We start from the raw sequence: 12,282 nt of genomic DNA, 5'->3' as shown, positions 1-12,282 counted from the left end.
CTCTTTATGGGAAATCATCCATCACCGGTGGCCTTCACATTCACATCCTCTATGTTTAGAATTATCAGTAGTAGAAACAAGCCTTTTTCATGGCTCTAGCGGAGGAGCCTTGAAGAAGAGTCTTGCAGAACTCTAGAGAGACAGGTTCATCTAACTGGCAGATGTGAGTCAGCGTCTATTACTGAGTAAATTGTTCCCTCATAGAAAAAAGATAAAATAAAAAAGTTCTGTTTCTAGAGGAAACAGGATGATGCGGTACCAGGCAAACAAAAACAACAAATGTGATAGATTTTGCAACGGGCTCACATTTTTCTGCTCTGACCCCCTTGTAGCATGCCCTATTGGATGCCAGAGGCTGGAAAGCTAAAAAAAACCCACCCATCCCAGACTCCCTTACAGCTCAGATGTGCACAGGGCAGCTCCTGCCAGCAGACATACTCATGCAAAATTTAGCAGCTTATGTTGTTTATTCTGGCAAGTGCATTCGTGGAGGCATTTTGGCGAGATAATTATAGATGGTCCCCAGCTTCCAGGTAGCAGGAAAAAGGGTTCCGGGCAAATAATTTGCTGGTACGGGTCACACCAAGGCAACTCGGTCTTGGAATCAACATCTGTGGTGTGGCTCTAATCATTGCAGAGGGTGTCGCTCCCTTGGTAAACCTCTTGTGCACTGTATGTTTGGAAATCTTCCATGAAAACCCAGCCCACAGCCTGTTCCTTCAGTCCTTCCAAGGGTTTTGTAAGTCCTCACCTCTTTGTATATTTAATCCCTTTCTATTTAAGTCAAGTGGGTTATCTTCTGTTATCTGCAGCTGGCCCCTGACCAATAAATACAGCAATCCACTATAATTTCTGAACAGTGTTCTACAAAAACTTTCTTCTGAATTCTTCACACAAAGGGTGGGATCATGGAATCTAGCTCAGTAGAGTTATTCTAGACCTCTCACGAGCTCATCCCATTACTGATGGGCCCCGGCAGTTTGAGATATACATTTTTATTCTGACATCTTACAGCTCACTACTGCTCTCTTCGTCCATACCTAATTTGTTATTAAACTCATCTCTTTAGATGTTAATTTTAATTACTGCAGTTTTCAATTCCCATGTTTGTATGTGGTTCTTTTTAAAATCCGTGGAGTCATTTTCCCAGTTTCCTGACATGACTTCTCATTTTTCAGCATAGCTATTTTAATATGTGTTTGATCTTTGCAACATCTGGGTAGGGCCTATCTCAACTGTCTGTTGTTCTGTCTGTAATTAGTCATGTGTAGTCTCCTTGTCTGCGTGATTCCCTGTGGATATAAATGTAATGGCCTATACGTTAAAATGGTGTCCACAAAAATAATTTGAGAACTCGCATCATGTTACCTTCTCCCAAAAAGAATCATTCATTTACTTTTGTCACAACTGGAAGCAGGAGGAATCTAGAACCAGCTCTATGTAACTTCAGGAACCACCCAGATAAGGCAAAGATGAACTGCAGACCCTAAGAAGCCAGATTTACTCCCAGTTTACCTGGTCTAATTGAGGAGGGGCTCTTTATGTGCCCAGCCCAGTCCATAGTGTTTTAACAACTTCTCTGCTCTTGGAAGGTCCTGAACTCCAACTTTTGTCTTCCAGGCCCCACGAGGCTGTCAGTGTGCAAACATCCAGGTACTCCTTTCAGAACCAATGAGGGCAACCAGAATTAAAGCAGCCAAAAAATACTGGTTTCACCTCTCTCGAGGGCTTCTATCTCTTCCATCTTGTCCCCCAAATTTTTCATAACCTTTTTAGCGCTCTTAAGCCTTAAAATAAATAAATAAATAAATAAATAAATAAATAAATAAATAAATAAATTTATATATTTATATATAATATATAATAAATGTATATTATATAAATATATATATTTATATAATAAATTTATAATATATTATATATAAATATATATTTATATATAATAAATTTATATATTATATATAAATATATATATAAATATATATAAATATATATATAAATATATATATAAATATATATATATATATATATATATATATATATATATATAACATTTTGTCCAGGTTTCTGGCTGTCATTAGCAGATGGGTTGGTCCAAACTACAAAATCTGCCATAATCCAGGGGCATATTACTTTTCTGGCATCTAGAGATAGCTTTTCAAACACAATCTCACTCAGATTATATAGAGACTCAAAAGAAAATGAGAAACTCATATAAAAGGTTCCAACTCTTCTACCCTAAAGCAGAAAATCAGCGCAAGTGCATTTAAGGAATAAACCAACCATTGTGAGGAAGTTAATGGCTAAGAACTTCTGTCTTTCCTCAGACAAACTCTCCTGTCAAGGAGCATTCTTTTTATGGTAAGACAGGCAGGTCTCACACATAAGGCAGCTGCTAGAAATGACTTCATTACGACAACTGCTCTGCTTTCTCCTCACTCCTAACAAGCTGAGAAGTTCTGGAATGGTTCTCCCAGGAAGCCTGGTGCGTTTTTTTTTTCCTCCTGTCATATTTCATTTTTAGTCAGCAGGGCAGAAAATGCGTGTTTGGGGTGAAAACAATTTTCTCTCAATGAATAAAAAAACAGTAAGGAGGGGGCTCGACTCAGACATGTTTTGCAAAGAAATTACATTTTAAAGACCTAAGAGATTTGATCATCTTTCATATTGCAAATGAATAAATATACCTATAAATAACAAACAAAAAACGCTCCTCCAGAATCGTTTATGCCCACTTTTAATACTTACCCAAAATCTGATCTGGTCTCACATGGGTCTCCTCACATTCACTTTATTTGCTTTTGTCACAACACTGAGGGGGCAATAATCCAATCACAGAGCTTAAAGCCATTTGAGCAGTGAAAAATCATGAAATACCACCAAGAGAAGTCCCAGATTTTTCTGGTTTGGCGTTATGGGGGCAGGGGGTGGGGGAGGGACATTTCATTCCATTCTACAAGAAATAGAGTCCCTTCGGGCTGTTCCTCTGGCAAACACATTCATCACTGCTGAGAAGTCAGACAGGGGCTCCCACGAAATACTAAGGGCTGTGGTGTTGATTGTATTTATTAAACAGCCAAGAATAAAATATTGGTTGCAATGTATGAGAAATCACACAAAATGATCCGTAGAAGGCAATCACTTTGAACAGGTTAGGGGGAAGGTGAGAGAGACTGGTCATCAGAGTTGCCAAGAAAAAAGACAGTTATTATTTGTTGTTAATGAGAGACCTTGTGAATTGTTGACATGAAAGTAACGTACAGAGCAATGGAACAGTCCAAGGATTAAGAAATTAAAAGCTATATAAAGTCAAAGTTAGAGAACATAAATATCTAGGCCTTTGAAAGTTGTTTTTTCCATATGGGTGCATATAATAAAAAAAGATTTTTTTCCCCACAAAAGTGGAGTAAACATAAGCTCAGTGCCCAGCTTTGTCACTAACTAGTTTGATGAGTTGGGACACATTTAAGTCTTTCTACACCTGAGTTTGCTCATGTCTAAAATGGGTTTGGGACGCTGGGGTGGCTCAGCTGGTTGAGCATCTGAATCTTGCTTTCAGCTCAGGTCATGATCCCAGGGTTGTGGGATTGAGCCCCACATTGGGCTCCACACTGGACATGCAGCCTGCTTGAGAGTCCGTCTGTCTGTCTCTCTCCCTCTCCCCTTCACTTGATTTCTCTCTCTCTCTCTCTCTCTAAAATTTAAAGAAAAGACAAAACTGAAATTGTATATATAAGATAAAATGGGTTAATGATGGTTGCCATCCTCATAGGCCAGTTGCATATGAAAAGCTTTGAATAGTCTTTGGCATGGAGTAAGCGACCAATATTGTTATTGTTGACACGACCCCATTATTATTCGGTTAGCTTGCCATGAAATCCAAAGGACAAATGACAAAATGAAGTGTTCCCCGTCAAACTGATATCAGCCAAGGAGGAAGAAAGTACAGTGTTTTAAGGCTTTACAGTGAAACATTTTTAAGTCAAAACCCACGACTTCAGACCCAATAGTATTAAGGAAAATGCCTCACTAACATTTCCTTTTGAACTGCTGATTTCACAGAAGTGTTTTTAATCAATTGAAATAATGGAAAGCAGACTACATAGACTGAATATGACTAACTTCAAGAAAAACAGAAGTCTGTGTGCCTGGTCACTTATGCAAAGGTGACTCTGCTCTCAGACTTTATTAAGAGAATAAACAACACGTTGCCTTGGCAGAGAGCTCTTTGCGCAGGCAACTGTGTATGTTCTCCATCCATTTCTCTGACATTTCCATCTTCATATTCTTGGCAAAGTCAACACCCACCTGCCTATTAATCTGTATTGTTCCCAAGAATCCTGGTGGCTTACTCTGCCAGATAAGATGTAATATTTGGGTCTGTTCACATGCACATGGCATGATCTCTCCTTGATTTGAGAAAAACTGGAAGGGGTATTATTATCTGTGTAACTAACAAAGCCAAGAGGTCTATGGGTGCACAGTGGAATTCAGATGCTCAGATGACATTCATTAGGAATCAGTTTTTGTCATGTTCGAACTCTGCTTTCCAAGATAGTGGCTGGCTCTACTTACATTAGCAAGTTGACCACCAGATGCTGATCTACTTAGCAAGAGCAGCAGAAAGAGAGAAAGCTCCTTTTCCTAATATGTCCATTGTATATCTTGGGGCTAACTCTTAATGGATTGACTTGGGTCCCAAGCCCATGACTGAATCAATCACTGAGCCAAGAGGGGAAAAAAATGTGTATATATATATATATATATATATATATATATATACACACACATATACATGTATATACATGTATATGTGTGTGTGTGTGTGTGTGTGTGTGTGTGTATATATATATATATATATATATATATATATATATATATTTAGCCAGACTTCATTCAGACTACCAATGTGACTGTGGGACAGCAATGCAAAAGAAAGAGATTTGTCCTGTTAGCAGGAGGAATGCTGTGCCTATAGAATAACAATCATTGCTAGCACCAGGTTTGGACCCACTCTCTTCTCCCACTCCTCTGAACGCTCCCTGCCAGGGAAGCCTAATGGATACCCTTTCTCATCTCCATCCTTCATAAAGGTAATCCTCACTCATCCTACAGTACTCTGCTCAATTATCATTTCCATTAAGAAGTCTTCCCTGACTATTCACTTCACCGTAACTCCAGGCTGGATTAGGCACCCCAGTGATCATATAATTCGCTTTGCTTGCATCACGATACTTATACACATATGTGCCAGTCTCCACCCACTGACTTCTTGAACACAGAGACTATCTAACTCACTCTCATAGCCCCTGAATTTAGCACAGTATCCCACATGTAGTGGGATATGTTGAGTGAATAAATCAATGAAAGAAATTTCAACATAACATCAGATGCCAAATAATTATACACACACATACATGAACACAAAACACACAGATGGTTTTTCAAAATAACTAACAACCTATAAATTCACAAACCAATCAGAAAGGATGCTGGCAGTGGGGCTGGGGACGTGTACTGGATGCACCCTCCAAGAGCCAGGTATTAGCACTTCAGCTACTGGATCATGGGGAGACTAAGAGTCCCAGAGGGTGGCAAGAGGGGCCCTCGAGGGCATCAGCTATTTACCAAGTGCGATGGAAATATTTCAATATTACGTCAGCTGATATGGTGGTGCATATTTGGTAATTACAAGCTGTATATGTATTTATGTGTATCTATATGTACAACTCATATGCATGTGTTTGTATGAAATAAAAGATCTCCCTCAGTTTGTGTTTTATACTTTCTCATATCCTAAAACTTCCAGGGGTATTAGAGCAGGTATCTGGATTTCTGAGAAATATACCTTCACCTGGAAAAACACTATAAGTCTCTTTCCCATCATACTTTCCATCAAAGAAGCATCTGCTCTGATTTCAGCTCCCAAAGCAGCAGGCCCCAAAAGATCCCTCGGAGATGGCTCAGATATGATGCCAGTCTCATTGGCACCTGCTCTTCTCATAAGCAACCTAGTCATACTCATAGCCTTCCCACCACCCCCCCCCCCAACTCGCATTCATTTCCCAAGAGAGCTTAAAACTCTCCTCTGAAAACATGGAGCAAACATTAGGAGTCTTAAGCGATCCAAAGGTGACCAGGTCTGGGAAAACCTTCAGGAAAGCTCATTTCGCATTCACAAAGGAGGCAGCAGTGGTCAGGTTCTGCCTGTGGGTGAATTTACAACATATAATTCTTTCAGAATGAGATATGCAAATTAAATCAATTAAATCCTGGCCGTGCTTGGCCATTCTAATGCGCACACTCATCGCCACATTAATTGAAACGGCGCTGAAGGAGGGAGTCTTAAATTCAGGGTAATAAGTTGTGTCTGAGATAATCAACAGGCACTGCATTCATATTAGGGCTGAGTAGGAAGAGCTGATTCTAAATCATTCAAGAATTCCACACTGCATGTGAGAGAGGCTAGTCACATGGTGCTGATAACCAAAAAGGAGCTCCATTTTCAATTCTATTGGCAAAAGCCACAACTTGCTCAGGTGAGGAGTTATTCTTCCCCCCTCTGGACACTGAGCAGTCATGAGGTGAAGAAGAGCAGTGACTGAGACCGTGGGTAAGCAAGAACTCAAGGTAATGAAATTTCAGAATGAAACCAGACCCGTAGCTAGAAGTGAAGGCAGAAAATGACTCTATGCATGCACACTCCTCATGGCTCAACACAGAAACCTGGGTGTTATTCTGGACTCCTCCCAATTTAACTATCCCTTTCCACGAGCCAACCCATCACTAGATTCTCTTGTTCCTGTCTTCTAATTATACCCTTAAACCATCAGCCTCTCTGGACCTCCGCTGTCACCACCACCCTAGAACAAGCCATGACCATTCCTCTCCTAGACTTTTTGTTTGTTCGTTTGTTTGTTTTGCCTCTCCTAGACTTTTGTAATTGCCCTCTCACTGGTTTGCCTGACTCCAATATCTTCTTGTAGAGGCCATAGAGACTTGTATAAATAGGAATCTGATTCCTTTACTCCTTTCTTTAAAACCATTCAATGACTTCCTGTTGTATTTTGAGTAAAATCCAAATTTTGCATCATGGTCCAGATGGCGAAGCATAACAGGCCCCTTCCTGCAACGCTCTAACTGTGTCTGGATGGCCAATCTCCCCGCTGCCCCTCCACAATCCTCCCCCACTCACTCATTATAGCCATACTGGCCACCTTTCAGTTGCTCAGTTTGCCTGGAACACTGTTTCCTACTGCCCCCAGTCTCATCCGCAACCCCTTTGTAGGGCTGGCTCCTTCTGGTCTTCCTGGTCTCACCCTAAATATGGCATCCTCCATGAGCTCTTCTCTGACCACCTTACCCAAAGAGCATTGTTGTCCTACTCCAAGCCCAATGCCATGCAATACCACCTCCCCCAAAAGAAAGTTTGACACCCTCTTCGAGGTTGTCCACATTATCCCCTTTACCCTGTTTCAGGAAACTGGGAAAACAAAAACCCCAATTTTTACCCTGACTGTCTCAAGGCTGTAGATGCTGCTACAGAGGCAGTGAGGGATTAAATACATGGAGACCTGCTCCTGCTGGGATCCATTTCCTCTATCAACAGGCACACTACAAAAGGAATAGCATTTGGATGGCGGGGGACCCACTTGAGCTGATTTGCCTTCAATCCAGTCAACAAGGCAAGGCAATTTAGTCTCACATTTAGCACCACTTGCTTTGCTAAGTACATTCTAACAGTTTTAATGACCTAACCCAGGGAGCACTCTATCTACATATAAGTTGATTGGTTGAGAACTTTGATTGCCCCACTGGAGATTTCACTATTAATTCATGATTTATTAAGCCATTAGTCAAAGATTTCAACACCCCAAACATGCTGTCACTAATACTTAAGCTACCCTCCTGTGTTTCACCCTTGCATTCCACATCTTGGAATGGCTTCTGGGAGTTGCTGCCTCCAGATATCTGCCCCAAGGACCACCGGTATCCCCATCTCACCTCATGTTTGGAACGCACTCGCCAGCTTTGAACTGTGAATTTTTCCCCCAGAGTCCTTGACAGAATCGGCACTATAGCCTTAACCAACTTCTAGGCTTTATCTGATGTTACCCATCTTGGTCCAGTCAGAGCTTTTAATGTGCCCTGTGGCAGCTTCCCATTTTTCTCAACTAATTAGGAGGCTTGATCAGACTCATCCCCTGCAAACTCATTCATTTTTGCAAATATGCTTGAGGATGCAAAAGAGGTGTATGTATAATGGATGCCACCTCTCTGCCAAACATGATCCATCTAATTGTTCATTTCTATAGTTGCTTTTAAACATTTTAAAATTATTTTGAGAGAGAGAGAGCATGAGCAGGGGAGAGGGGCAGAGGGAGAGAGCGAGAGAGAGAGAGAGAGAGAGAGAATCCTAAGTAGACTTCATGCTCAGAGCAGAGCCTGATATGGAGTTCGATCCCATGACCCTGGAGATCATGACCTGAGCTGAAATCAAGAGTTGGACACTCAATTGATAGGTGCCCTATAGTTTCTTTTAAGTGTGTGTGTGTGTGTGTGTGTGTGTGTTTAAATAGTTTTACATTTTTGATATTTGGGGTTAAAAAAGTGAAGTCTGGGGGAAAATTAAAATCGACTCATTATTACTACTGCCATATCCTATTAAAAAGGTATTTCTTCATACTAATACTAGTATAGGTAATAAGCATTATTCTAGAATTCAGCTTTCCTTCTTTTCTCTTTCTCTTTTGTCACTACTCTCTGTAACAATCAGAATTCATAGTTCCAAGAAGCCAAAACCAACTCTCAGTGTCTAGAGGTAGAATGGAATTTCTTGGACAGAAATCGGAAACTCACAGAAATAACCAGAGATCCAAAGGACAAGGATTAGAAAATGTTAAGGAGCCATGAGACACTGGGAAGCTGGGTTTGGGAAGTGTTTTGGGCAGTTCCTACTGCCACAAACCTCAAAAGATAGCCATGCTTACTGCTGCTGCTGCCACCTATGAATGCTAATGGAACCTTCTTGGCATCTTCTCTCAAGATTTAAAGTCCTTGGCGACAGAATATGATGGGCTGAGCTATCTCATGTGCACAGGTAGCATGGAACCAGGTAACATGGAGACAGGAAAACTGGCCCCAGGAACGAATGTTATGGTACAGTGCAAGTTCCTCCCTTCAGGACCCAGGCCCTCATCCCCAAGCTTCTGGGGTTGTTGCCTGAAGATGCCCCACAGAAGAATCCCTCTTAAGTAATCATCTCCCACTGGGAGGAGGTACCTCATCCACGGCACATCCTCTACAGGGATCATCCTCTATTCAATGCCTGGTGGATACAGGAACACAAAGGCCAGGCCCCTGTGCCTCATTTTGGGACATTCCTGAAGGGCCATCCCAGACTCAGAGCTCTGCATGGCGTTGGCTGACATTTGGTGTAAACTTATATCAGAGTTCAAGTTCATCGTCTCCTGGTCCTGTTTTCCTCACTCCCTTACAGGTGTTGTTCCTAAGAGTGCTCCTACAGACAATGTCTGTCTCAGGGGTCTGTCTTCAACCTATGTGGAAGTTTTCCTCTCCTTAACAGGGGAGTCTGTCATAAATAAGACAGGGCTTGGATACTCGGTCATCAAAGCAAATGACATATGTTCACTAATCGTCCAAGTACTTTTCCCCATTAGATCAGATACTGCCATTAGCAAATAGTTTACAATCTATAGTTCTAGTTTTTAAATGCCAGAGAATGCCTGTGAAGTCAGGTGAGTTTCCTTACCCTCACTCAGCCCTTCACTTGCCCTTTCTCCCTTGTACATTGCACCCCTTCCTGTATCTACAGGTATATATTTCTGTATCTCTCTCTGTGTATATATCTCTAGAAATGCTAGAGCTGGAGATACATAGAGAGGGATGCAGGGAGGAAGGGACATGGAGAAGGAGGGAGGGAAGCAGGGAGGGAGAAAGAGATAGAAGAAGTGATCTTCTCTGTATCCTCATGCTCTTCTCCCTCCCTGGAATTCCTTTCTATCTCTACCAGCATCACTTCTACAAATTCTTATTTATAAAACCAGTCCCTCACATTTACAGGCACTTGTGTAGTTCAAAGTGCCTTAACTGGTTGGATCTCACAAAATCACCACAAAGAGGGGCGCCTGGGTGGCTCACTCAGTCAATGAAGCGTCCGACTCTTGATTTCAGCCCAGGTCATGATCTCACAGTTGTGATGTTGAGCCCCAACTCAGGCTCTAGGCTGAGCAGAGACCAGCTTGGGATTCTCTCCCTTCCTCTCTCTGCCCTTGCCCGTCTTGGGCCTGCATGTGCTCTCACTGTCAGTCTCCCTCTCAAAAAATAAAAAATCAATAAATAACATTTTTTAACTACCATAAAGAAAGCAGAACAGATACTGTTACTCCCACTTTACCAATGGGGAGACTGTCTTGGAGATGAGAGATAACTCTTCCGGGTTCATCCCTCCATCATGTCCTTTGAGAATCTTCCAACCCCCGTTGACCCTTCTCTGAGCTACTCAAGATTACAGTTTGCCCACCAAACATGATTCACAGCGTCAGGTATCCATCGCCTGGAATTCCTTGCATGGATGTGTTTTGTTCCTGGCATTTCCATTCTCCAACCCACCCTACTTTGCCCCAGGCTACAGATACGCTTCCAGAGGGTCAGGGCTCCATCTGGATTTCTACCAGCACCCAGGAAGTTGAAAGGCTAGACACATAGGGCTCAGTCCTTGTTTTGTCACTTCCTTGCTGGCTGACCTTGGACAAGTTGTCTAACTCTTATGAGCCCTAGATTCCCCATCTATAAAAGGACAAGTGCCTGCCTTATAAAATTACTGTGAGATTAAATGAAGCATTTGAAATAGCTTCTATCATTAGTCACACAGTGGCCATTTAGTAAGGGATCATTTGTCCTTCATTTTCTTGTGCACAGTGCCAGGCACACTAGTATCACTAGGCTCATGTTTTTAAGTTTATCTATTTTGAGAAAGAGAGAGAGAGAGAGAGAACACAAACTGGGGAGGGGCAGAGAGAGACAGAGAGAGAAAGACTCCCACGCAGGCACCACAGTCAATGCAGAGCCCGACATGGAGCTTGACCTCACAAACTGTGAGATCATGACCGGAGCCCAAATCAAGAGTCAGGCACTTAACCGAATGAGCCACCGAGGCGCCACATACTTGGGAAATTTTTGTGAATATTTATTAACATACTATTAACATAAATTAAGGACATAATCATTATAGGAAGACAATGTATATAAGGAAATGGCAATGGTCTTGAACACAGTGAAAGATGTGTATAGTATTTACTGCATGCAAGCCTAAATATAGATTTCAGTCTGGTCGTCTTTCATGAAGCACCAGTGAATCCCTGTGCCTTCCCACCAGCCATGTGTCCGAAAAATGGCACACTTTCATGTCTTTATTGTGCAGATTATCGCACCCCATTAACACATACTGCAGTGTGCATACTACCAAAACATAGTATTTTATAAACCAGAAGCGGGGAGCCCGGGTGGCTTAGTCGGTTGAGCATCCGACTTTGGCTCAGGTCATGATCTCAACAGTACATGAGTTCGAGCCCACGTTGGGCTCTGGGCTGATGGCTCAGAGCCTGGACCCTGCTTTGGATTTTGTGTCTCCCTCTCTCTCTGCTCCTCCCCCACTCACGCTCTGTCTCTCTCTCTCAAAAATAAACCAACATTTAAAAAAATTAAAATAAAATAAAATAAATATAAACCAGGAGCAAGTCTCATCGTGAGGATGTGTTAACTTCAGCCCTGAGAAAAAGAGATTGTCCAAAGTCACACAGACAAAAAGTAGCAGAAGGGGAACTAAAATTCAGATTTTGTGAGTCCAGAACCAGTATCTTTTCCTCTAATCCACAAATGAATGGTGGCATTTCATAACCAGCTCACCTTTCTCTCAGATACATGGTGAAAGCTCTGTGCTATGAACCAAAAAATATATACAATTAATGTTAATTTTATCTTAGCCAACATTGAAAATCATTTGGTTGCCAGACATGGAAACCTATTCAGACTCCCTTGAATAAAAGGAGTTGGGGTTTTGGAAGTTTCATTGGTTGGTTGGTTTAAGAACCAAGAGTATCTTACAGAATTCCAAGGCTGCTGAGAAACGGAGAACTAGAAAAGCTAGCTCAAACCGAGGAAGCCATGTTCTCTGTTTGCTCTTCTCCAGTCTTTACCACCACATCGCCTCCTGGTCTCTCAGTTCTGATTCTCTCCCTATGTCTGCACATTCTTCTCAAA

The sequence above is a fragment of the Acinonyx jubatus genome, chromosome A2, assembly GCF_027475565.1.
Source record: "Acinonyx jubatus isolate Ajub_Pintada_27869175 chromosome A2, VMU_Ajub_asm_v1.0, whole genome shotgun sequence".
NCBI classification, from domain to species: Eukaryota; Metazoa; Chordata; class Mammalia; order Carnivora; family Felidae; genus Acinonyx; species Acinonyx jubatus.
Note: the sequence above shows the minus strand (reverse complement) of the source record.